Source organism: Hyperoodon ampullatus (genome assembly GCF_949752795.1).
Source record: "Hyperoodon ampullatus genome assembly, chromosome: 10".
Taxonomy (NCBI): Eukaryota; Metazoa; Chordata; class Mammalia; order Artiodactyla; family Ziphiidae; genus Hyperoodon; species Hyperoodon ampullatus.
This window is the reverse complement of record NC_136923.1, coordinates 86,994,062-87,018,968: the sequence shown is the minus strand read 5'-3', so window position 1 is coordinate 87,018,968 and position 24,907 is coordinate 86,994,062.

Here is a 24,907-nt window from a genome sequence, read left to right as displayed (position 1 = left end):
AATAGGTCAGAAACCTACTACATTTCTGGGAGGAAATACACTATTTTGCCAAAGAAATCACAAGCCTTAATATACACACATACATACATACATACATAGAATCCCTTTGACACTTTGAGAATTGAAACAATCCATAAGCTCCTAACATTCCATGTGGGAGAAGCAGGCTGAGAAAGTTGTGCAATTTGCAAAGAGGTCATAGTCCCCAACATCTATTTCACATATTGCCAAAGAAGATACTGGAAAAATAAAAACATCTGAGAGGATACAGCCAGGGTTCCTGGAAAGAAATGGACCAGGGAAGGAGCTCTTCCAAGAGAGAACAACAGGACAGAATCAAGATACATCTCATGCTCACTGGGAAGGGGTCTTTATAGTTTCTGCCCAGTGTGATTTCATAATTTCCAGGGGGCACTGACAACTCTATCTCATTCCTCCTCCTTCCCAGTGAGATTTTTGGCTTTTTGTTGCATCTATCTCATCCCTATTTTAAAATTATATACATTTTATTATGTAACATGGAGAAGCACAGATATTTTGCCATATTTTACCCACGGGCCTCAGGAGCAAAGGAACAACATCTGGACATGATGAAGATATGGGACTACCCAGAGATCTGAGACTTGAGCTAATCACAGTTACTGAATGAGACTGGGTTATCTCCCTTTAGGGCGGGGGGTGTATGTGTTCCATGTGTGAGAAGAGAAAGTGAATGAGTACTGAGTGACCAAAGGACAGACTGCCAGAGACTGTTAAGATTGACCAAATATCTCTATGCTTCTCTACATTCCCAGCCCTTCTGGAAGTTAGGCTGGAAATATGAAATTCTGGCCAAGTTAATATGAAGGAAGTAAGTCATTTCTGATCTCAGACAGTTAAGATATAGTTTGTCCCTTCCTCTCCGTCTTCCCCTGCCACAGTGAATGGCTTTGGAGGCTGTGCGTTCTGTCTGATATGGCCCAAGTCCCCTCTTGGAAGAGAACTACCCTAGGGAGAGGCTACGCCAGCATATAATTCTGACATGACTGAGAATTAAACTTTTATTGTGTTAAACTCCTGAGATTTGAGTGCGTGTCTGTTGCATTAATTACCCTGACTAATAAAATAAGATGACACAAACCCCCAAATTTTAATGTGAAATCCCCTAATTTTTCAGGCATAGCAAAGCATCACAATTCATAATTGAAATTAGACATCTATTTGACATCTATCATCCATCTATCCATATTTCTATGTATGTGCATTTCAATCAGACCTTATTCAAAGACCAAATTTCTACTATGTCCATATAATCTTGGCCAAAGTACAGCTGAGTCTCAGTTAAGGTTAGCAAGAGTAGCTCAAGAATAATTCTATTCTTGACACCCCTCTTCCCTCAGGAGAAATGACCACTCAGTCTTGGGTTCCTCGCTGACCACTTAATCTGAAATAAGAGAAACCAGCTCTAGCTAGCTTATTCAGAAAAATTATATATTAAAGTATATTGGGCAGCTTATGGATCCTTTGGGGAGACAGAATAGTTATAGACGTTTCACAGCTAAGACCAATGCCCAAAATCACATGGTAGAACTAGTTCAATAGAGATATCACTGCTCCTCCCTTGAGCACAGACCTTTCAGCTTCTACCACCAACACTGAGAATGTGGAACCCGTAAAGGTACTCACTCCATGACTCTCTGCTGCTCTGGAGCTTAGAGCTGCCACCCTCACAAAATACCTGATTCTTTGCTTTACTGGCTTTGTCTTCGAAATCTAGCCTGTATCATCCCTGAAACGTGAGGCTGGAAAAGTGAGTCAATGCCTTCCCCAGAGAGCAGCGGGGAGCCGACACTGGGGGAATTTCCCAAACACATGAAAGATGTTCAGGGGCGGGTAGCCAAAAGAAATGACCAATTTCTACTATAGCCACATATATACCGCTACTGTGGACTATAACAGGGATATAATAGACACTTAATAAATATCTGTAAATGGATGAAAGAACAAAGAGTGACCAGGATTGAAGTATTCGTTTATTGCTATTCACACAGCATCATTTTAAATGACACAAGAGTGATTGGATGGTATAGCATGACCGCACAGCTCCCCTGAGTTCAACAGAATTATTCTTTCAGTCCCATCCAGTTCAATAGTGATCAAAGCCAAAGCTCCAGAGAACGAACTCCAACTGACACACTCAGCCCCATCCTATAGACTAAGAAGAGGAGCTCAGAGCTTAATAGGACACTGAAGAAAAGTGACTAGGCTTCCACTATCAAAGTGAAGTGGGAAATTAGAGCAATTTTCCTGACACTCCAGGCAAAAGTGGGCAGTTTGCCTGGATTATCTAGGTCACTGCTTCAAACTCTAAGATTCATTTTGCCCGTGGAGAACTGTCCTATTAGCTCCAGTTACCACAGAGTAACTAACTGAGAAGTATGCTCAGGGTAAAAACAGCCTCATTCCTAACAATCTCCTTTTAACTATGCTTAAATGTCCATGATTTTTGGTCATATTGATCTAGGCTGGATTTAAAAGAGCAACTCTTTGAAGATGGACTACAAATGCCACACACTCTTAACTTGCTATTATATTTAAGGCAGAATGTGTCAAATCAAATGATAAAAAACGAGGGGCCAATTCTCTTTCAGGCTGCCTTGAAGGGTTCCCCCATGATTATGGTAGGAATGAATCATCCACAGTGATATTTAGGTTAGTAATGCCATTATAATAAAGTGTGTAATTTAGGTTAGTCTCCATTATGTCAAGAGAATTGCCACATATTCACCTCCTTCTCCGACTTCTCAGCTTTGCCCCTGTGGCTTACTCAGGGCACTGTTAATTGACACAATTAAGAGTGAAGACTGATTTAAAGGACCCAGAGGAGCCGCTGGGAGAGTGAGGTTTATGTACTCAGGAGAAGGTTTTATATACTCGGTAATAACTTCCTTCCGGATGCCCCAATTCTTCTCTCGATCAGTGAAAAAGCCAGGATGGGGGATGACCAACAATATTAGTGTTACAATTTGGTTTCACTCATTTTATTTGTATTTATTTAAATCAAGGACCAATTTAGGTCTGGTTCCCTTTTAGAGGTACGGATGTGGCTATAGACCTGTCTAGTTCTCATCGACTTTCCCATTAGTTTTTTTTCTCATTATTTTTTGATACTATAATAAATTATACTGAAGTGTCAACCCAAACCAAAGCATTTTCAAAAAGAGTTTTCCCATGCTGAGGAAGGAAAAAGATACAATGGACTAAATAAAGTTTCCTCATTAAGTAAGGAAAATTCATGTCCATTCCCATTAAAAGAATTTAGCTCACTGTTGAAATTCTTATTTACCAAGCAACCACTTGATCCATCTAGCTTAACATCTTAACTACAGAAATGAAAAGTGCCCGGAATTAAGTGGTTGTTTTTCACATGCAGAGTCAGAGAACAAAAACAGGGACCCACATCTGTACTTATTTTAGTTCTGTAAGTCTTGCATCTCTTCTTAGGAGATCAGCACTAGCAAATTGCTGTTAACTGGGATAATTATACAGTTCTCTGAGCAGCGAGCATAATAACACTATGAGTGTCCAAGCGTTTGAACAATTTGGACTGATTTTGTATGGTGTATAATTTACAGTAGAGATTCGGAATGTCTTTTTTTTTTCTTTTAAGGACAGCTTTCATCCTTTTGCTCTGGATCATTATACATGGAGACACGTATTCACAGTCAAATTTGATACAAATAAATCTAAACATCTGCAAAACTAGGATAATTTTATTGGCATTTACACAGTGCTGTCTCGGGCCATTTCTGGTTGTGATTGGCAGGGCCCTAGAAGTTAGCTGAAACTCACCCATGTCAAAATACGATGTTTAAATGGGTAAACTGACATCAAGACCTTAATGTAATTGTTAAGAAATAAGTCAGTTAGGAAATGTGAATGAGAAAGATCATCTAAAAATGGTATAAAGAAATGCTCAAGTGTATAAAGCAATTAAATGCATATAACATACTGAGCTATACATAAGATGTGATTATAGGGCGTGGTGGCTCACACTGTAGTCCCAGCTACTCCAGTGTCGGAGGCAGGAGGATGCTTGGGCCAGGAGTTCTGGGCTGTAGTTCTCTCTGCCAATCAGGTGTCCCCACCAAGTTCAGCATCAATCTGTGACCTCCCTGGAGAAGGGGAGCACTAAGTGGCCTAGGGACGGGTGAACTGGCCCATGTCGAAAATGGAGCAGGCCTCGAGATGTGATTGTAGTTGCAGTAAAACACAAGGCAAATGAAATTTTTAAAAGTACATTTCAATAAGCTTCTTTCACTTGCTTATTCGTTCAGTCATTCAACAAAAAACCATTTGCTTTGGGGAAAGAGGGGGAACCCTAGAGAGTGCTGGAGACTACATGGCTGAACCAGACATTCTGTCCTCAAGAAGTGCAAAGATTGGTTTCTTGGTAAATATACATAAAAGGCAAACATATTAGCAATCAATATTTCTAGGATAAAGTGGAATTTCACCCCTTCCATAGCTAATCAATTTATATTAATTGCTCTATTAGGTAATGATGCTCAAAGAAATCCAAGTCACATAGAAAGTATAGTATACAGATAAAGAAAATGACAAGAATATCATACTGCCTGCAATTAATTCACTATACCATTGTGTTAATCATAGCAACTGTTCTAATGGCCTAGCCCACTTACTAATAAAAAACTAGCTAACCAAGAATTTAGGCATAATTGTAATGAACTTATTGAGTTATTGAAAAGTTATTTTTCACACTGGATTTATCATCTCAATTTCATGAAGATTAACTTCAAAAGTTAATTTCTTAGAATTATTGTTTGTTGCTTTCTAAATCCAAAAATAAATTTCTGGAAATAAAGAATATCATCAGCCTTGGAAATTGTTATCAATATTTAATGCCTCCTTTTTTCCAAAGCAATTCTAAGATTTAGAGACTTTAATGGAGTATAATAGAAGAACACAGAGTTGAAATTGATTGCATCACTCAATGAACATGAAAAAAAGCTGATAGTGCAAGAAAAGGATGGGATGATATTTTCAAAATCTTTTATTAAACATTTCAGATAAGCAAAAAAGGCATAAAGAATTATGTAATAAATATTTGTGTACCTACCACTGAGCTTAAGAAATATTACAGTTGTAGAAACCCCTGTTATAATAGTCTATGACTGCATTTTCATACACCTTCCTACCAATTACTAACATTTATTTACTTCTTTAAGGTAAACGAACTTGATTTTTTAGAGCAGTTTTAGGTTCACAGAAACATTGGGTAGAAAGTACAGTGAGGTTTTCATATATCCCATCCCCACACATGCACAACCTCTTTCCCCACCAGAGTGGTACATTTGTTACAGTTGATGAACCTACACTGATACAACGTTTACACCCCAAATCCATAACTCACATTAGTGTTCACTCTCGGTTTCATACATTCTAAGTGTTTTGACAAAGGTATAATGGCATGTATCCACCATTGTAGTTTCACACAGAGTAGTTTCACTTTTCTGTGTAAATATATGTATATTTATTTACCCTCTGTGTTCTGCCTATTCATCCTTTCTCCCCTCAACCCCTGGCAACTACTGATTTTTTAACCCTCTCTATTGTTTCGCCTTTTCCAGAATGCCATACAGTTGGAATTATATAGCATGGAGCCTTCTCAGACTGGCTTTTTGCAATTAGTAATACACATTTAAGTATCCTCCATGTCTTTTGGATTTTCTCCATAGATGATGATGTCATCTGCGAACAAAGACATTTTTTTCTTACTTCCCAATAAGCAGACCTTTTATTTCCCTTTAGTTCCACTGTGTTAACTAGGACTTCCATTATCATGTTGAAAAGGAGTGGTGAGAGAGGACATCCCTGTCTTGTTCCTTATCTTAGTAGGAAAACTTGGCATTCTCACCATTAAGTATATTAGCTGTAGGTTTTGGTAGAAGTCTTTTGTCAAGTTAAGGAAGTGCGCTATATTCCTAGTCTGCTGAGAGTTATCATCATGAGTGGGTGTTGGGTTTTGCTAATAGTTTTTGCTTCTATTGATATAATCATTGATTTCTCTTCTTTAGCCCTGTTAGTATGATGAATTAAATTAAATAATGCTTGAATGTTGGCCCAGCCTTGCATACCTCGGATAAATCCCACTTGGTCATGGTACATAATTTTTATTATACATTGTTGGATCTGATTTGTTGATATTTTATTGAGAATTTTTATATCAATGGTCATGGGAAATATTTCTTGTCTTGTAATGTCTTTTTCTGGTTTGGGTATCAGGGTAATGCTGATCTCATAGAATGAGGTAAAAGGATTTCTTCTGCTACTATGTTCTTAAAGAGACTGTGTAGAATTAATATAATTTCTTCCTTAAATATTTGGTAGAATTCAACAGTGAACTTACCTGGCCTGAATCTTTTTCTTTTGAAAGACTGTTAATTATTGGTTCAATTTCTTTAACAGATATAGCCTTATTCATGTTGTGTGAGTTTTGGCAGGGTGTGTCTTTCAAAAAATTGGTCCATTTCATCTAGGTTATCAAATGTGTGGACATGGAATTGTTCATATATTCCTTTACTATCCTTTTAAAGTCAGTGGGATCCTTGGTGATATCCCCTATCTCATTTCTGGTATTAGTAATTTGTGTATTCTTTTTTTTTTTTAGTTGGCTTGGCTAGGTGCTTATTGATTTTACTGATCTTTTCAATGTTGCAGCTTCTGTTTTTATTTATTTTCTCTATTGATTTCTTGTTTTCAGTTTCATCAATTTCTGTTCTAATTTTTATTATTTCTTTTCTTCTGCTTATTTTGGATTTAGTTTGTTCTTCTTTTTCTAGGTTCCTAAGGTGAAAGCTTAGATTAGTGATTTTATATCTTTCTTCATCTCCAATATATGCATTCAATGCTGCAAATTTCTCTCTAAACACTGCTTTCACTGTATCCCACAAATTTTTATAAGTTGTATTTTCATTTTCATTTTGTCCAAAATATATATATATTTTTTTGCGGTACACGGGCCTCTCACTGTTTTGGCCTCTCCCATTGCGGAGCGCAGGCTCAGCGGCCATGGCTCACGGGCCCAGCCGTTCAGAGGCATGTGGGATCTTCCCGGACTGGGGCACAAACCCATGTCCCCTGCATCGGCAGGCGGACTCTCAACCACTGTGCCACCAGGGAAGCCCTGTCCAAAATATTTTTAATCCTCTTGAGATTTCTTATTTGAACTTGTTAGAGGTATGTTTTTTAATGTCCAAGTATATTAGGATTTCCCATCTATCTTTCTGTTATTAATTTTTAGTATAAGTCCATTGTGTTCTGAGAGCAGGCACTGTATGATTTCTATTTCTTTAAGTGTGTTAAGACGTGTTTCCTGGCTCAAAATGCAGTCAAACTTGGTGAATGTTCCATGTGAGCTTGAGAAGAATGTGTACTCTGCAGCTACTGGATGAAGTACTCTATAGATGCCAATTATGTCCAGTTCATCGATGGTGCTGTGGGTTCAGCTGTGTCCTTAGATCTTCTGCCTTCTAGATCTGTCCATTTCTGACAAACATAGGTTGAAGTGTACCACCATAATGGTGGATTCATCTATTTCTCCTTGCAGTTCTATTGTTTTTTGCCTCATATATTTTGACTCTCTGTCGTTAGGTGCATACATGTTAAGGATTATTATGCCTTCTTGGAGTATTGGCTCCTTTATCATTATGTTATACACCTCTTATCTCTTCAGAGCAGAGCTCTGAAGTCTGCTCTATCTGAAATTAATATAGCTATTCCTCTTTACTTTTGACTAGTGTTAGTATAGTATAATTTTTTCCATTTTTTTTTTTTTTTTTACTTTTAATCATTATATCTTTAGATTTAAAGTGGGTTTCTTGTAGACAATCTATAGTTTGGGCTTGCTCTTTGAACCATTCTGACAATCTCTCTTAATTGGTATATTTAGACCATTGATATTTAAAGTAATTATTATTTTATTTATTTATTTATTTATTTATTTATTTATTTTTTTGCGGTATGCGGGCCTCTCACTGTTGTGGCCTCTCCCGTTGCGGAGCACAGGCTCCAGACGCGCAGGCTCAGTGGCCATGGCTCACGGGCCTAGCCTCTCCACGGCATGTGGGATCTTCCCGGACCGGGGCACGAACCCGTGTCCCCTGCATTGGCAGGCGGACTCTCAACCACTGCGCCACCAGGGAAGCCCTAAAGTAATTATTGATATAACTGGAGTAACATCTACTATATTCATTACTGTTTTCTATTTGTTGCCCTTGTTCTTATTTTTGTCTGGCACACTTTTTCTGCCTTTTGTGGTTTTAATTGAGAATTTTATATGATTTTGTTTTCCTGCTTTCTTAATATATCAATTATAATACTCTTTTCGTAAAACTGTTTTAGTGGTTGCTCTAGAGTTTGCAATATACATTAACAGATGGTCCCTGACTGACGATGGTAGGGCTTATGATTTTTTTGACTTTATAATGGTGCAAAAGTGATATGCATTCAGTAGAAACTGTACTTCAAATTTTGAATTGTGATATTTTCCCTGGGCTGGTGATACATGGTACAATACTTTCCCATGATGCTGGGCAATGGCAGCAAATCACAGCTCCCAGTCAGCTACATGATCATGAGGGTAAACAACTGATACACTTACAACCATTCTGTACCCATAACCACCATTCTGTTTTTCACTTTCAGCCATTACAGCATTCATAACACTCATGTTAGTTCTAGTTTTTTGCTATTACAATACTGTGATGACCAATCCTGTCTGACTATCTTTGTATAGAGAAATGAACATTTTTCTATGAGCTGCCCTTTAAACTTGGTAAAGGTACCCTTAGGGTTAGATATAATGTCTCCATGAGGAATGTGTGCATAAGTGCTTTAAATGGAAGCAATTCATTTCACCTTCCATATTATTTTTCTCCTAAAGTGACCTGCCTGAGAAGGTGCTTATGGTTGAGGTGTGGTGCTGTTTCTCCTTTCCCGTATCTCCTTTCAAAATCACCCTTTTCTCATTTTACATACACCTATTAGAATGGGTAAGATAAACAACACAGACAATATCAAGTGCTAGTGGGACTGGAACAGTGGGAACTCTCATAAATTGCTGATAAATATGAAATTGTATTGTCACTCTGAAAAATGGTTTGGCAGTTTCTTAAAACATCAAACATACCCTTAACATGAGGCCCAGCAATCCCACTCCTACGTATTTATCTTAGAGAAATAAAAACGTATGTTCACACAAAAACCTACACACAAGAGTTTATAGCAGCTCTATTCATGATTGCCCCAAATTGAAAAGAACCCAAATGTCCTTCAATGGATGAATGCATAACCAACTGTGGTACATCATACAACTGAGTACTACTCAGCAACAAAAAAGAATGAACTTATATAAATCTCAAAGGCATTATGCTAAGTGAAAAGATATCTCAAAATGTTACATATTATATGAATCATTTATATAACATTCTGCCAGACAAATATGTAGCAATGGAGACCAGATCACTGTTTGCCAAAGGTGATGTGAGGTGTGGGAGGGAGAGTGTGACTACAAGGTATCAAGGTAACACAGAGATGCTTTTGTGGGGGAAAGGGCTGATGCAACTATTCTGGTTCCTCACTGCCATGGTGTTTACATAAATTCATACCTGTGTTAAAATTCACAGAGCTGTATGCACAGATAAATAAATGTTTCTCTATGTTAATTTACAGTAAAATAAAATAAAATAAAAACCTGTGTATTCATTCAGGATCTCACCATGGAACATGGCTCTAAAACATTGCTCTAAAATATAAAAGTCCCTTGAGTACCAAAAGGACAGTTTGAAACATTGTGGTTTATTTAGAGGAAATCAATAACTCTAAAGACTATATTACATACTTTATGCAGGTTATGTGGTTCATGATGCTTTACTTTCAACAAAATTTTAGTGGAATCTAATCCTTTTGTTACTTAATTTATGTCTAAAAAAATCAGTGGTAGATCTCTACATGGTTTTTGATATGTAATAGAGGGAGTTCAAGTGATTAAGAGCTACAAGGAAATTGTTTTCATTCTCATCTATTTATGTGAACAAAGTTTCTTAGCTCTTAGATCTATAAAAATGAAAAAGAAAAATACCCACATAGGAATAGAATTGATGCTAAACCCTGGCTTAATGAGAACACCTGTTCTTGTTTGCTGATGTCTTCTCATATCTGTCTGAGAATTTGTTTCTTGATTTCCTTCATCCTTTATGTTTGTTTCCTCAAAGTTATTTTCTCAGTCTTTTTCTCTACTTATAGTTAAAAGTGAGGCATTAGAGGAAGACCGGAAGCTTTGTGTATGTTCATGGATCGTGGAGATTTTATTGGTGTAATGAGTTGTATCATGTTTACTCCAGCATAGGTATGTTGTAGTCTTAAATTAACCTCCAGTACTTCACAATATGACCTCACTTGGAAATAGGATCTTTACAGAGGTAATCAAGCTAAAATGAGGTCATTAGGGTAGGACCAGATCCAATATGATTGATTTCCTTATAAAACAGGAAAATATGGACACAGAGATATACATAGAAGATGTGCAAAGACACACGGCCATCCGTAAGCCATGGAGAAAGGCCTGGAATAGAATCTTCTCTCACAGACCTCAGAAGAAGCCAACCCTGTCAACACCTTGAGTTCAGACTCCTAGACTACAGAAATGTGAGACAATAAATGTCTTCTGTTTAAACCACCCAGTTTGTGGTACTTTGTGGTCCTCCTGCCTACTGCCAAAGTGTGGGAAGAAGTTTGGGGCTTCTAACTGTTTCTCATGCAAATTTCAATAACTCTCTATATATTTATTCCCAAATTTATCCCAGTTACTAGGTACCTGGTACTGTTAAGTCCTGAGCCTTTTGGGGGCAGGATTCTGTGGTATAAATAAAGTGATTTCTTGGCTTTCCCCACTGCCAGCTTAGAATTCAGCTTTTTTAGAGCTGCTAATTCCATTATCACAAGTGTGACGCTTCCTGGCTTTCAAAATGTTAATGCTATTTTTCCCTCTCCCATTTTCCTCATCCTAGTAGGTTTATGCCTTCTTTCAAAACACACTTTTAATTAGAAGCATCAAGTTCCATTATTTCATATGACCTCAGCTACACATTAGATAAGATATTTGATATATTTTGGTGGATGTTTTGAGTCAGGAGACATTTTTAGGATGACTACACAGGCGTATGGCTGGAAAAGGCATATTGTAACCATAATACTTGCTTATGTTGATTAGAAGATATTAAATCATCTCTGTTCCAGAATCTGTTCTTTTTTAAGGGGCTAAGGTTGACCTAATGATAATTACATTAAGCAGGGTTTACAATCAGATGTACTTATTTTACTCCAATACAGGTTGAATTACTAGATAGTAACATATCTAGACATCCACATGGAGTTACACTGATTTTGTAGAATAGTTTATACTTATATCTTTAGCAATAGATGGAAACTGAGTGTTGAAATGTGACTTCTATTGCAGGTTCTGCCGTTTACTAGATGTGTGCTGTTATTACATGCACTTTATCTAAAGTTTGTTTCTTCTTCCATAAGCTATATGTATATTAGTTACCAAAATAATTCTATAATTCTGTGCTTTTAATTGAAACAACAGCCACCCTTCTTCATGCCTAAATTATTCTCTAGCGTCTAAAATAGAAATACGTGTATCTACATCAGTTAGAAAGTAGCTTCCTATATAATTCTGGTTAGTTTATTTCATTTTAGAAAAAATAGATCACTAACTCAAGATCTCTTCTCTAACAAAGAAATCTTTTCAAGTTTCTTATTCTTTTGCAAAGAACTCTTTTATTGTGGAAGCATACAGATAAAAAATGGTGACTTTGGGGCTTCCCTGGTGGTGCAGTGGTTGGGAGTCTGCCTGCCGATGCAGGGGACACAGGTTCGTGCCCCGGTCCGGGAGGATCCCACATGCCGCGGAGTGGCTAGGCCCGTGAGTCATGGCCACTGAGCCTGAGTGTCCGGAGCCTGTGCTCCCCAACGGGAGAGGCCACAGCAGTGAGAGGCCCGCATACCGCAAAAAAAAAAAAAAAAGATTCATGGTGTTCACACTGAGGGAATCTGCCACACTCAACACTGGCGATCAGATAGAGGTGGAGAAGCAGGGCAGGGCTTCTTGCAACCAGTGCTCAGATCTTGCCAGACTGCCTCTGCTTGCAGCTGCACCAAAGCAGAGAGCCTAGTCTCTTTGCAGATCGGAGCTGGTTACCCTGTCTGGCCAAAGAACTGATTGGCAGTTCTGTCAGATTTAGGTTCCCAGGGTATGGGCCCATTCTATCATTGTTGCACAACATTGTGAATGTGCTTCAAATCACTGAATTATACACTTTAAAATTGTAAAAGTCACTTTTTTTTTTTTTTTTGCGGTACGCGGGCCTCTCACTGCTGTGGCCTGTCCCGTTGCGGAGCACAGGCTCCAGACACTCAGGCTCAGTGGCCATGACTCACGGGCCCAGCCGCTCCACGGCATGTGGGATCTTCCCGGACCGGGGCACGAACCCGTGTCCCCTGCATCGGCAGGCGGACTCTCAACCACTGCGCCACCAGGTAAGCCCAACACCATGAATCTTAACAGAGTGGGTCTTCCAAGGAGCATCCTGCAATGATGGGAAAGCTTATGTCCATCTTGGACCATCTTTCCCACTGGATAAATCACAGGTCTAGGGGTGGCGCTCTTAGTGTGGGGTTGTGCCAGCCTGGGGGAGGGGCCATGTAGGCAAAGTGAAACAGCTTCTCTTACCCTCAAGTCCTTCTCAGTCTCTGTGGTCCAGGGAGGTGCTTCAGGCTCACCCCCAGGGTCCCAGTATTTTCTCAGTAGTGTCTTATCTATGGATAGCTGCTAATGGTCTTCTTGTGAGGGATACTGAAGTCAGGAACAATCTATGTCATCTCCACCTTAATTCTCAGCACCCTTGCATAGCTATATACTTGTTCTGCCACAATGACTCCCCTTCCTCCACTGTGTCTATGCTTTCACATGGCTCCACTGATGTTATGTTTAAAAAGATCATGTCACCTTTCTGCTAAAAATCCTGAATGGTCTCACATATTACCCTGAGAAAAAACCATGACCCTTGTTACAGCTTGTAGGACCATATGTGATCTGACCCACACAGTTTCTCTGACCTCACTTCCTACCACTTTGTTCCCTGATCACTGTACTCCAGGCACACTTGCCTTCTTGATTTTTCCTAAACACTCTAGCCCAGGTTCTGTCTTCGTAGTGCACGACCTCCAGATATCCACATGATTTACTGCTGTAGTTCCTTCATATATCAACCTAGATATCACCACATAGAGGACTTTACTGACCAAGTTATGTCAGATAGCACTCTCTTCATTCTCTGTTCCCTGCTTTCATCTTCTCTGTAGTACTTATTATCTTACATAATGTTCCATTGTTATCCACCTACCTCCATGAGATGGGACTAATCCATGAGAGTAATGCTCTAAATATATTCTTGGAAATAATTAATATAAGAATAGAAAATTTGAGGGCTTCCCTGGTGGCGCAGTGGTTGAGAGTCTGCCTGCCGATGCAGGGGGCACGGGTTCGTGCCCCAGTCCGGGAAGATCCCAAATGCCGCAGAGCGGCTGGGCTCGTGAGCCATGACCGCTGAGCCTGTGCGTCCGGAGCCTGTGCTCTGCAACAGGAAAGGCCACAGCAGTGAGAGGCCCGCGTAGTGTACCACAAAAAAAAAAAAAAAAAAAAAAAAAGAATAGAAAATTTGAAAAGGAATGATAGGTTTAGTTTCAATCATGTTGAACTGGACATGAGCATTGCATACATGTTTTCTTTTCTGGAACTCAGGAGAAGACCAGCTGGATACAGATTTAGAAGATATTAACATAGGTGACAGTGAAGCCATAAATGTGGATATAGAGTACATAGTTTGTCATTGATAAAACCATTAGTTCAAAGTTAAACAATTGTAGACCTTGGCATTGACCCTAAGCAGTACGACTCCTCTGATGGACATGCCCAATTAACTTGGCAATTGAGAACATAGAGGCTACAGGACCCGTAGTCAAGAGCGCTTGGGGTCATTTAGACTGAACCTCACAAAATGCGTATCTTGTTAATGTCTGCTAGCAGTGACAGAACACAGAGAAATTTAGAATTCTCAAGAATGCTAAACCAATTGTCTCTTATCTTGTTCCACCTTCCAAATAGGAAAAAAAAAAAAAAAAGAATTGGATCTTATATGTAGGAGATTTTGATCTGTACAATTGAGACAGAATGCTGAGTTGTTTCCTGTTGCCCCAGAATTAGTGAACAGGGTCCAAGGATGAACACAAAGAGATGATGATTACTTCTACATTCTAAAAGCAGTCAACATTAAAAGGTTCAGATAGTTCCCTACGACTTAAACACAGGCAGTCAAAATTATTCTGCCTTTGCAGTCATTTCCCCATTAAACTCTTCTAGCAAAAGTTCTAAAATAGGAGGAAATTCAAGGATATATAAGGAGTGGTGAGATATTGGCTTAGAGGGACAGTCCTGCAGCTTTTCTCTCTTTTCCTGTGTGGCTGTAGGATGGAGACGTATTTTTATCCTCTCCTTACAGCCAAGTAAGAAGGCTTAAAAGAAAGACTAGCATCTCATTCCTGATTGTTCATTCACTTAGGAGGAGACTTCTGATCTTTCTTCTGTCCTTTTGAATGGAGGAAGAGGTAAGGAGTGAGGATGAATGGCTGAGCAGAGAAAGGAGGCCACAGTGAAATAACCTGCAATTTTACAAGTTTTGTGTAGTCAGGTAGAGATTCTTTGTGGCTTAAATAGACATAGACGAAAGAAGACAGTCTTGAGCAGCCCAGCCAAGTCTAGACATGTTCAGTTCTATATTTTACAAAACCTGGGCAAAGAGTGTTTCCCAGAAGTATGCAGCTATAGAACACCTGGCTAGAAAAGGTAGGCGAGGAGGTATTGCTGAACATCAAAAATGAAGAGTTTTCTTAAAAGCCCATCACAGACCCAGTCCATGAGATGCACCACAAGATGGCTCAAAGGTCCCAGGAAATGGTCAGGCTCTGGATACGCAGAGTCTGCATACCTGTGTCAGGAGCAACCAAAAAAGACAATCGCAGCACTTGCTAGTAAAAAGATATTTTATGCTTTTATTTAATTTTCTACCTTTCCTTCGCAACATAAGAAAAAGGGACACAGAAAAGAGAAAGAAGAGAAGTGATAGAACAGGCCACACATTTACCCACTCCTAGTCGTCTGCTAAAATTTTATCAGCAGGAGTGGAAGGGGAAGAGTGAGTGTTAACTAGATATGAGATTAAGTCAAGTAGATTGAAAGAACTTTTTTAACTGTGAAAGAGTGGCTGAGATGTCTTAGGGTCAATAGGATAGATTTTTTTCAAGCACAGTTGAAAACAGTGATGGAGAAAAAAATTAAAACATTTAATTTTTGTATCTGGTTGTATAGATTTTTCAAATATTGCATTCTTGTGGGTTTTAAAAACATTTTGGGGGCTCTTTATTCCTTCCTGAAAATCAGAGTTTCCATATGGCATACTTTTTCTTAAATCTGAAAAACTTCCTTTAGAAGGTCATGTAGTGCAAATCTTTTGGCAACAAATTCTTGTAGTTTTCTTTTATATGAAAGTGTCTTTATTTTTGCCTTCATTCTTTAGAGATGTATTCACCCTAAAGGTGGCATTCCACTAGCTTCAGGACTCCATTTTCTTGAGGATAAATCACAGATCATTTGAATCATTATTTCCTTTTATGTAATATTTTGTTTTTCTCTGGAATCTTTTAAGACTTTTTCTCTATCTTTAGTTTTTAGCAGTTGACTGAGATTGCCTGGGTATTGTTTGCTTTATATTTATCCTACTTGGGCTTTGCTGAACTCTTTGAATGTTTAAATTTATGTCTTTCAGCATACCAGTACCAACAATTCCAATACACTTTCCTGTCAAGCATTGCCCAATATTGAGTTTTAAATATTTACTCTTTGGATTACTATTTAAAAATATCTGTCAGAGAACTGGACTAAAAAAAGCTGTCTGGCCACTTCCTAAAGAAGGATACTTTATTGATTTTTACATGCTGTCAATATTGTACTATAATACCAAAGAACAAATATTTAAAACTCAATACTGGACAATGCTGGATAAGGAAGTGTATTGTTATTGTACCTAATAAAGATTATTTCAAAGCTCTCCTTTCAAAATAATAATAATGATAATTATAATAGTAGTAGTTAATTCCCACTGTATACTTTGATTTGCCAAGTAGTGTTCTAAATGCTTTATATGTATCAATTTGTTGAATACACAAAAATATCACAAACAGGCATACACTATTATTGACTCAATTTTGGAAATGAGAAAACTAAAGTATAGAGAGCCCAGGCCCAAGACCACCAGGTAGTAGAAGAGCAGAAATTTACACTCAGGAAGTCTATATTTACAGGGTCTGTATTTAACCAAGAGCTTACATTGCCCTGATATTTTCCTAGCAAGTGATTAAACATCTAATCTCAGTAAAAGGAAGTTTAGCTCATACTGTTTCCAGCATAATTTGACAGTTTTAAAGATTCTCCCCCTCGAGTTCCCACTGAGAACACTAATCTGAGACAGAGAGAAGTGGGGAAATAGAGGCTGTGTGCATGTGTATATTTTCCGAATGGTGGGATAAATGGCTTGTCAAGAGTTAAAAAGAAAATCAGAACGTTCTTACTTTAAAGATCACCTCCATCATCAGATCTTACTTTATATGAACATCAGTTCACTGGTATATGCCCTTAAACCAAAAGAATCGCTTAGACCTCAACAGATATTGTTGTATAAGAGCTGTTACAGACAGTGTGCTCCTGGATGGGGAGCCAGTGATTGCGATTTTAAATGGTGATGTGATTTTGGTGACTAATCTTGAAGTGTGTGTGGTGGTGACAAAGAAACAGGTTAGTAGAACTCTAACAAAATAGAACACCACCTTCTGCACTATGTTTTACAAATAAGAAATTCAGTCTAGAAGGCAACTTAAATCTGAGGACTCTGATTTGATTTAGATTCAACCCTTTTCCAACCTAAGACTTACAGCAATATAGTTTTTAGAGAAAATGCCTTTATCATTAAGAATGTGGAAAATACAAGTCATGTATAAGCCCTCATTTCTCCAAAGATGAATAGCCACAGATGAATGGTGAATATACACCTTAAATAATAATAAAAAAGTACCCTTCTTTGCTCTACTCAGAAATACTCTGAGATTTATACTTGTAGCAACTTGGGAAAGGGCTTATTGTAGAATCATAGAGCGAGAAAGGAACTTGACCATCACTATATTTAATTTAGAGATGAGGAAGGTCAAAGTCACATTAAGCATGAATTAATCTATTCAACAAACACTGGCTAAGCTTCAATTATGTGCCAGATGCATATAATCATATACGTTAGACTGTGAATACATGAAAAAAGTAAACAATGAATTCTCAGAATAACTCAGAGATAGGCTGAGAATTCAGATCTCTGGGTGCCCAGTCCAGTGCTTTATCCAGAATAAAAGTGGCTAAGATAAACAAATGGGTATCCAGAGCTTTCCACAGAAAGCTATCTGGTAGGACTTGATTTTCTTTTACTATCTCAGTTAAACGTCAGTATTATCTTTTGAAAGCAGCACAGAAAAAGGCAACCATTTGACTTTTAGGGAATACATCTAGGGTTTCATATATCCTTGGTTCAGAAAAAGCAGTTACTTCCTACCATGTAATCATGTCTTATCACTTCCATTAATTCTGGGGGCTTGTATTATTAGGCTTCAGAAAACTGTTTAACATGCTAATCGTTGTATTTAAAATGTCGGATAAATGGCAAACATTCTATATATTCTACGCAATAAGAAATAACATTTTTCCACAGAGCAAATGAGAGGTATTATCTGAATTAAATGATCAAACCACAAAAGGCAATAGAGGTTAACTTTGCACAGTGTGTTTCCAATACCATTTGAAAGCTAACACAAGTTCAAAGGACCAACTTCAACCTGAAAATGTTCCCAAATACTCCATTCCCCAAATATATACACAAAGTTATTGAAATCAAAATAATTATTAATGCTGAAACTTTTTAAATGTAAGGATATTGATTCCTTAATAACTTAATAAGTACATAATAAAACATATTTAATAATGTTTGTTCAGTAGAACCTAAGATTATTTAATTATTCTGTTATAGGTGAACAAGTAAGAAAGCTAACACTTTTCTCAAAGTTGGTAGAATGATGAGACCAACACGGAGTAAAGTTTTACTATAGAAAGAAGCTACAGAAAGTCACATTGTACTCTCTACTCTCTAAAGTTATGAATATGAGTTTTACTTCATTCCATCAGTAACTTAACCCATATTTATTTACCTCTATCTCTAAAATATAGTGGAAGGTGCTGTGGAGGGTAAATGCATGACTCAAATATAAATATTTCCTTCAAGATATTTAGAGATTAATAGTAAAGATAGAAAATATATGTAAATTAAAATACCAGTATACTTGGGGAGCGGGGAGGCACTGCTATGTAAACAGCAACAAAATCAATGGTAACAACTATGTTAGAATTCTGCCAGGACCTATCAGTTACTGAGTACAGAATGGGCTTCCTAATTGCTATTGAAGGGAAGAGGAAGTTTTTAGGGGAGAGGAAATTGTTACCCCCCCCTTTTTTTTTTAAAGAAACCTTTGTAGGGGAATAAAATTGAGAGAGAATGCAATAAAACTTACTTGACAGCAATACATTCAGGTAAGTAAGAGGGTGTCTGACTTCCCTGCCAAGGACTGTTAACTCTTGAGAATAACCATGGGTCAACTCTAATATAGGTCTGAGGGAAGACACCAGTGGTCTATATTAAAACCCAGCATGTGATAATGGAAAAGGACTCTCTTCAATGAGGGTCTCACTCAATGCTCAAGAATTATTCGGAGCTCTTGGTTAAGAATTATCTAGAAGGATTTCTTTTCTAGTACCCAAATATTCTTGACTGGACTGAGTATTCTGTCTTTACAATGATTCTTCTCTACTTGGTGAAGGTATGTATGTGACTGAGGTAAGAACAGGGAACACTCTTGATTGAACAAGGATTCCAGAGTACCTCAAAGCAAGTCCAATATGGGTTGCTCTCGATTAGCAGCTTACTTGAGTTTGAGAGAGACCATTATCTTCACTGCCCTAAAGAGAAAACAAACAAAAAGAAAAACTAAACAAAACACACACGTCTCTTCGCATTCTAGGAACTGACCAAATGAACGACAGAAACCAGAAGTTTCAACAGACTGCTCTATTCTATCCGCCGTTCTTGCTCTAGACTCTCTCCTCAGGATCAAACTCTCTGGAAAGCCCTTCAGAGCAGATCAGAAAAAGAATCAGGAATTCATTCATTACTTTAACTCTCTTTTTATCCCTTCATTTATTCTACAAGCATTTACTTGGCAGCAATTCCCAGAGAAAGTGGCCCTTCAGCTGACTTTTAAAGAATGTGCGAAAGGCAGCTGGATTTTGTAGTGAAGAATTTCATACAGGGTATGGTCATGTGAAATGCATGATAAGTTTAAGAGACCACAGGTAATCTGATATGTTTTGAACCACAGCCATGTTGTATGTGTTGGGAGTTATGTATCAGGTTGCAGCAACACCAAGCTGTTATGGGCCTTACTGCTGTGTTAGAGCGTGGGCTTTCTCTTGAAACTTAGAGACTCATTGAAAGATGTTAACAAGAGAGAGGCAGGAACAATCTTCCTTTTTTGAAAGAATTCCTGAACAATAACTAGTCCTCAATAAATAATTCTTGAATAAATTAATGAATGATGAGGGTCATAACTAATTCAATGACAAAGAGATAAAAAGACAATTATAAAGATAACAGAACAACATATTCTTTGAAACTTGAAAAAAGATTGAAGTGTGGCTTGAAAAAAATGAGAGAAATCAAATACAGTAAGTCCCCCACATGTGAACGAGTTCCATTCCAAGAGCACGTTTGTAAGTCCAATTTGTTCGTATGTCTGACAAAGTTAGCCTAGGTACCCAACTAACACAATCGGCTATATAGTACTGTACTGTAGTAGGTTTATAATACTTTTCACACAAGTAATACATTAAAAACAAACACGAAAAATAAAGAAAACATTTTTAATCTTACAGTACAATACCTTGAAAAGTACAGTAGTACAGTCCAACAGCTGGCATACAGGGGCTGGCATTGAGTGAACAGGCAAGAAGAGTCACTGACTGGAGATGGGGAGAGGAGGTGGGAGATGGTAGAGCTGAAGGATCGTCAGCAATAGGAGACAGAGGGCAAGCTGCAATTTCACTAATGCCTGATGTTGATGGCACAGGTTCTGGCTCCTTGCTGGATTCAATTCTATTGAAAAAACGATCCAGTGATGTCTGGGTAGTTGCTCTTTTTTTCTCATCATAGATGACACGTAACACTGGATTGCATTCTGAATGGCTGCTGCAGTCTTCATGTACCAGTCTACATTCGGGTCCTGTGCCTCAAAAACTAACAGTGCCTCCTCAAAGAAAATCCCCTTGCCATTTCCTGCATCGTGAATCTCTTCGGTTCTTCAGTTACTTCTTCTTCCTCTTTTCTCTCTTCGTCCTTTCTCTGGGCTCCAGTTTCATCAGGTCTTCATTAGTCAGCTCCTTGTGTTGCACAACAAAAAGTTCAATGAAGTCTTCCTCTTGCAGATCTAGCTTGAAATAAAGATACTGTACTACTGTACTCTATACAGTACTGTACAGTAAAGTACACAAAAGCACAACCACTTGTAGAGGATGCACGCACGTAACGATGTATGCCAGACACGGGAACTAACTTACGTGACTGGACATATGAACGCACGTTCGCATCTTTGAAAGTTCGCAACTTGAAGGTTCGTATGTAGGGGACTTACTGTATGTCTATGTGAAAAAAAAAGAAACCATGGACTTGCTGTTTAGGGCTTTTTAATCATACTCACCCATATGGACACATACGTGTGTATTTGGGACACACAAATGCTGATGCTATGCATTTTTTGAAGCTACAGGGGGATCTTGGGTACTACAGGACTTATTTAATTTAGCCTAGATAGCCTTTCTACAACACCTTAAATGGATTTGACATTTAAATCATGTCCCCAAAATTTCTAGCAAAATTGGCATATTGTCCCAGCAAAAACAGCTGCTTTGACTCAAACAGTTCATATAAAAAGCAGCAACACAAAGTTAGTAATAGCAGTTAAAAAAAAAAAAAAGCCACAAACAACCCACAAATGGTAAGCAAGGCTCTATTTTTAACATTTGTTTTAATATCAATGGCAACACATTTTTAAACAAATAATATTCTTTTTTTCCCTAAGTTATTTTCAAATACAAATCTCTATAAACACTCTGAGGCAAGCCTTTGGGATCTTTCAACTTATAAACTCCAGCTGCCTTAAAAAAAGTGATTTAATCTTACACTATTTGCCTGAACCTCTTCTGATTTTAAGCTGTAATTATATTGGTCCAGAGTCATATTACAAAAGAAAAACTCTAAGAGGATTTTGGGAAAGGGAGATGAAATGTTTAAAATTATTTTTTTAGTTCATTTGGAGGACAGCTATATAGACTGAAACTGTCATAGCATTAAACTCTGAACAAGTAATCTCACAGTATATTTGCAAACCTGAAAAAAAAATTCCTACTGTAATTCATTTTTAGTTTTGGAGGAGATGGGAATGGAATATGTTCAGTTATTTATTAAACTGTTTTTTAAACATTTTACCTAGATATCAAATGTTGCATTCCTATATTTTATACGGCCAGGTTTTATCTAGTGTAGTAGAGAATGCTAAGCATGTATATAGAGACATTTCAACCAACATTTGGTTAGATAGAAATTTATTACTTAATGATAGATTATCAGACTCCTCAATCACCTTCCTTTGTAATATTTTGCATTGTTTAAAACTTTTTATTGTGAAATAATTTCAGAATTACAGAAAAATTGCAGACATAGTACAAGAAGATCTTTTATACCCTTCAACCTGTTTCACCTTATGTTAAAATCTTATATAACCATATCACAATGATTAAGAAAAGGAAATTAATGTTAATACAAATCTTATTCAAATTTCGCTAATTTTCCACTAATGTTCCTTTACTGTTCCAGTATCCCATATTGTGTTTAGTTGTAAACATCATCAATAATATCAGAATACATCATGTATCCCTTGATATGATGCACTGCAAAGGACACCATATCATTTTTGTGCTGTTTTTTTCTTTTGAGAAAAATGCATAAGCTCAATCCAGTCAGAAGAATACATCATTCTTACCCAAATTGAGGGACATTTGAAAAAAATAACTCTTCAGTGCTCTTCAGAAGCAACAAGGTCATGAAATACAGACTTTCATGCCAGTTGCTTTATAATATTATCTCTCCTAACTTCCCTAAAAGTCTGAGAGTTATAACTCTCAGAGAGTTATATATGAGAGTTATATATCTCTGTGTTGCAGTTTGAAAAACTGAGGTCAAAAGAGGTTAATTTCATTCCTGAGGTACAAAGCTAATAAGAGGTAAAGCCACAATTAGCAACCAGGTCTATAAGATTCCTAAACCACTGACTTTTAAATTATATCAAGCTATTCTTTGAGACAATACTTTATTGAAATTCATTTAAATAAAAATAAAACAACACCCCGCACTTTATATTATAAAAATTTTATTTTTCAGTGATTCTAGTAAATTTGGGGAAGTTGTCTATTTGCCTGGTAGCTGTGAATAAAACAAATGTATTTCAACAGTCAACCTTTAAGGAAACTGACCAGTTTTCATAGTTATAAATTTTCCAGCTTCCTCACCTGGAATGGTGATGCAATCCTTTACTATCTAAGTTCTTCTGTTGTACAAATTCTATCGATGTAACTACTTGAGATCAGCTACTAAATCTGCTTGGGGACAGGCTGACCAATTGCCAACACCACTGAAGCCCTGGGCATTCTTTTGTCTAAGAAGTGCTGTGTTCCTGAATTCAAATAAACTCTTCTACTGCATCATTATGAAGTTTTATTTACAGTGAATTGCCTTAAAAACTTACATTATAAAAAATAATCTAAATTTTGAAAAAACATCAATGAGAGGGTAGATGCACAGAAAGAGAAACTAGAAATAAGAGTTTTTACAATCAATTCTTATTCCTAAATCAAATTATTATTCATTTACCCTAATCCAGTGTTAGACCCATGATCATATTTATTTAATTAATAAACTTTATTTTTAGAGTAGTTTTAGGTTCATAGAAAAATTAAGTGGAATGTATAGAGATTTCCCCCACACATGCAAACCTCCCCAACTATGATGGTACATTTCTTACAATCAGTGAACCTACATCAATACATCATTATTACCTAAGTCTATACCTTATATTAGGGTTCATTCTTGGTGTCATACATCCTACGTGTTTGAACCAATGCTTAATGAAATGTATCCACCACTGTAGTACAGGACAGAATAGTTTCACCATCCTAAAAATTCTGTGCTATGCCTGTTCGTTCTTTCCCCAACCACTAATAACCACTAATTTTTACTATCTTGGCTGTTTTGCCCTTCAGAATGTAATATAGTTGGAATTATACAGTATGTAGCTTTTTAAGATTGGCTTCTTTCACTTAGTAATATGCATTCCAGGTTTCTTCATGTCTTTTCATGACTTGATAGCTCATTTCTTTTTAGCACTGAAAAGTATTCTATTGTCTGGAGGTTCCACAGTTTATTTATCCACTCCCCTACTGTAGGACATCTTGGTTACTTCTAAGTTTTGGCAATTATGAATAAAGCTGCTATAAATGTCTGTGTGCAGGCTTTTGTGTGGACATAAGTTTTCAGTTCATTTTGGGTAAATATTAGGGAGCACTATTCCTGAGTCATACGGTAAGAGCATGTTTAGTTTTGTAAGAAATTGCCAAAGTGTCTTCCAAGGTGACTGTACCACCCATGATCACATTTTAAAATAACAGAAGCTCTCTATGATAATTATTTTCTCATTTTTAAGATAATCCAAAAACTCACTATAAATGTATGGGTTGTTTTCATTTAAAACATATAAACACCCAGCTCCACTCAAAATCAATTGGATCAGAATCTTTAAAGGGTGACATCTAGGCACTGATGTATATTTTAGAAGTTCCTTGGTTCTATTAGGCAGCCAGGATTGAGAATCCTTTATGTTTATTATCTGGGCAGCCACCTAATCATCCCACAGCACTATATGAATGCAGTGCTGTCACTGCATTTGTATTTATACTTATATTTGTGACAAATGATCTACTAACATGATGATATTTAACTTTTCGTGCATTGGTAAGTGTAACTGGCTATCATTAAGCTGCTCTATTCTATTATAAAAATGACAATTGCATAAAGGCAGCCATTTACTCATGTTGAATTATTTTTCCAGTTGTAAACACAAAACTTCTTTTGCGCTAGTAATTCACAACTAAAAAATATTTTCATGGAAACCACACTGTAGTTTAACAAATGACTTTTTAAAAAAATTAGACTTGTAATCACAAGAACAGCACAAAGTAAATATATTGCTTTTTAATTGTTCCTGGCAACTGAGAAAGAAACAGAGAAAGATTTAATGTGAAAATGAAGAAATTTTGGAAAGTGAAGTCCAAATGACCTTTTGAACATGCTGTATCAATAATATTTCACAATATATGAAAGTGGAGGAGAACTAAATCATCGAACATCTCATTGTTATACAGGCATCTCCATCTAAAAAGATCTTGTTTGTTAGCAGTTAGTACTATCTAACTTGAATGTAACCTATCTACACACTAATTTGTAATAATCTGTTACTAGTGAGTGCAAGAGTA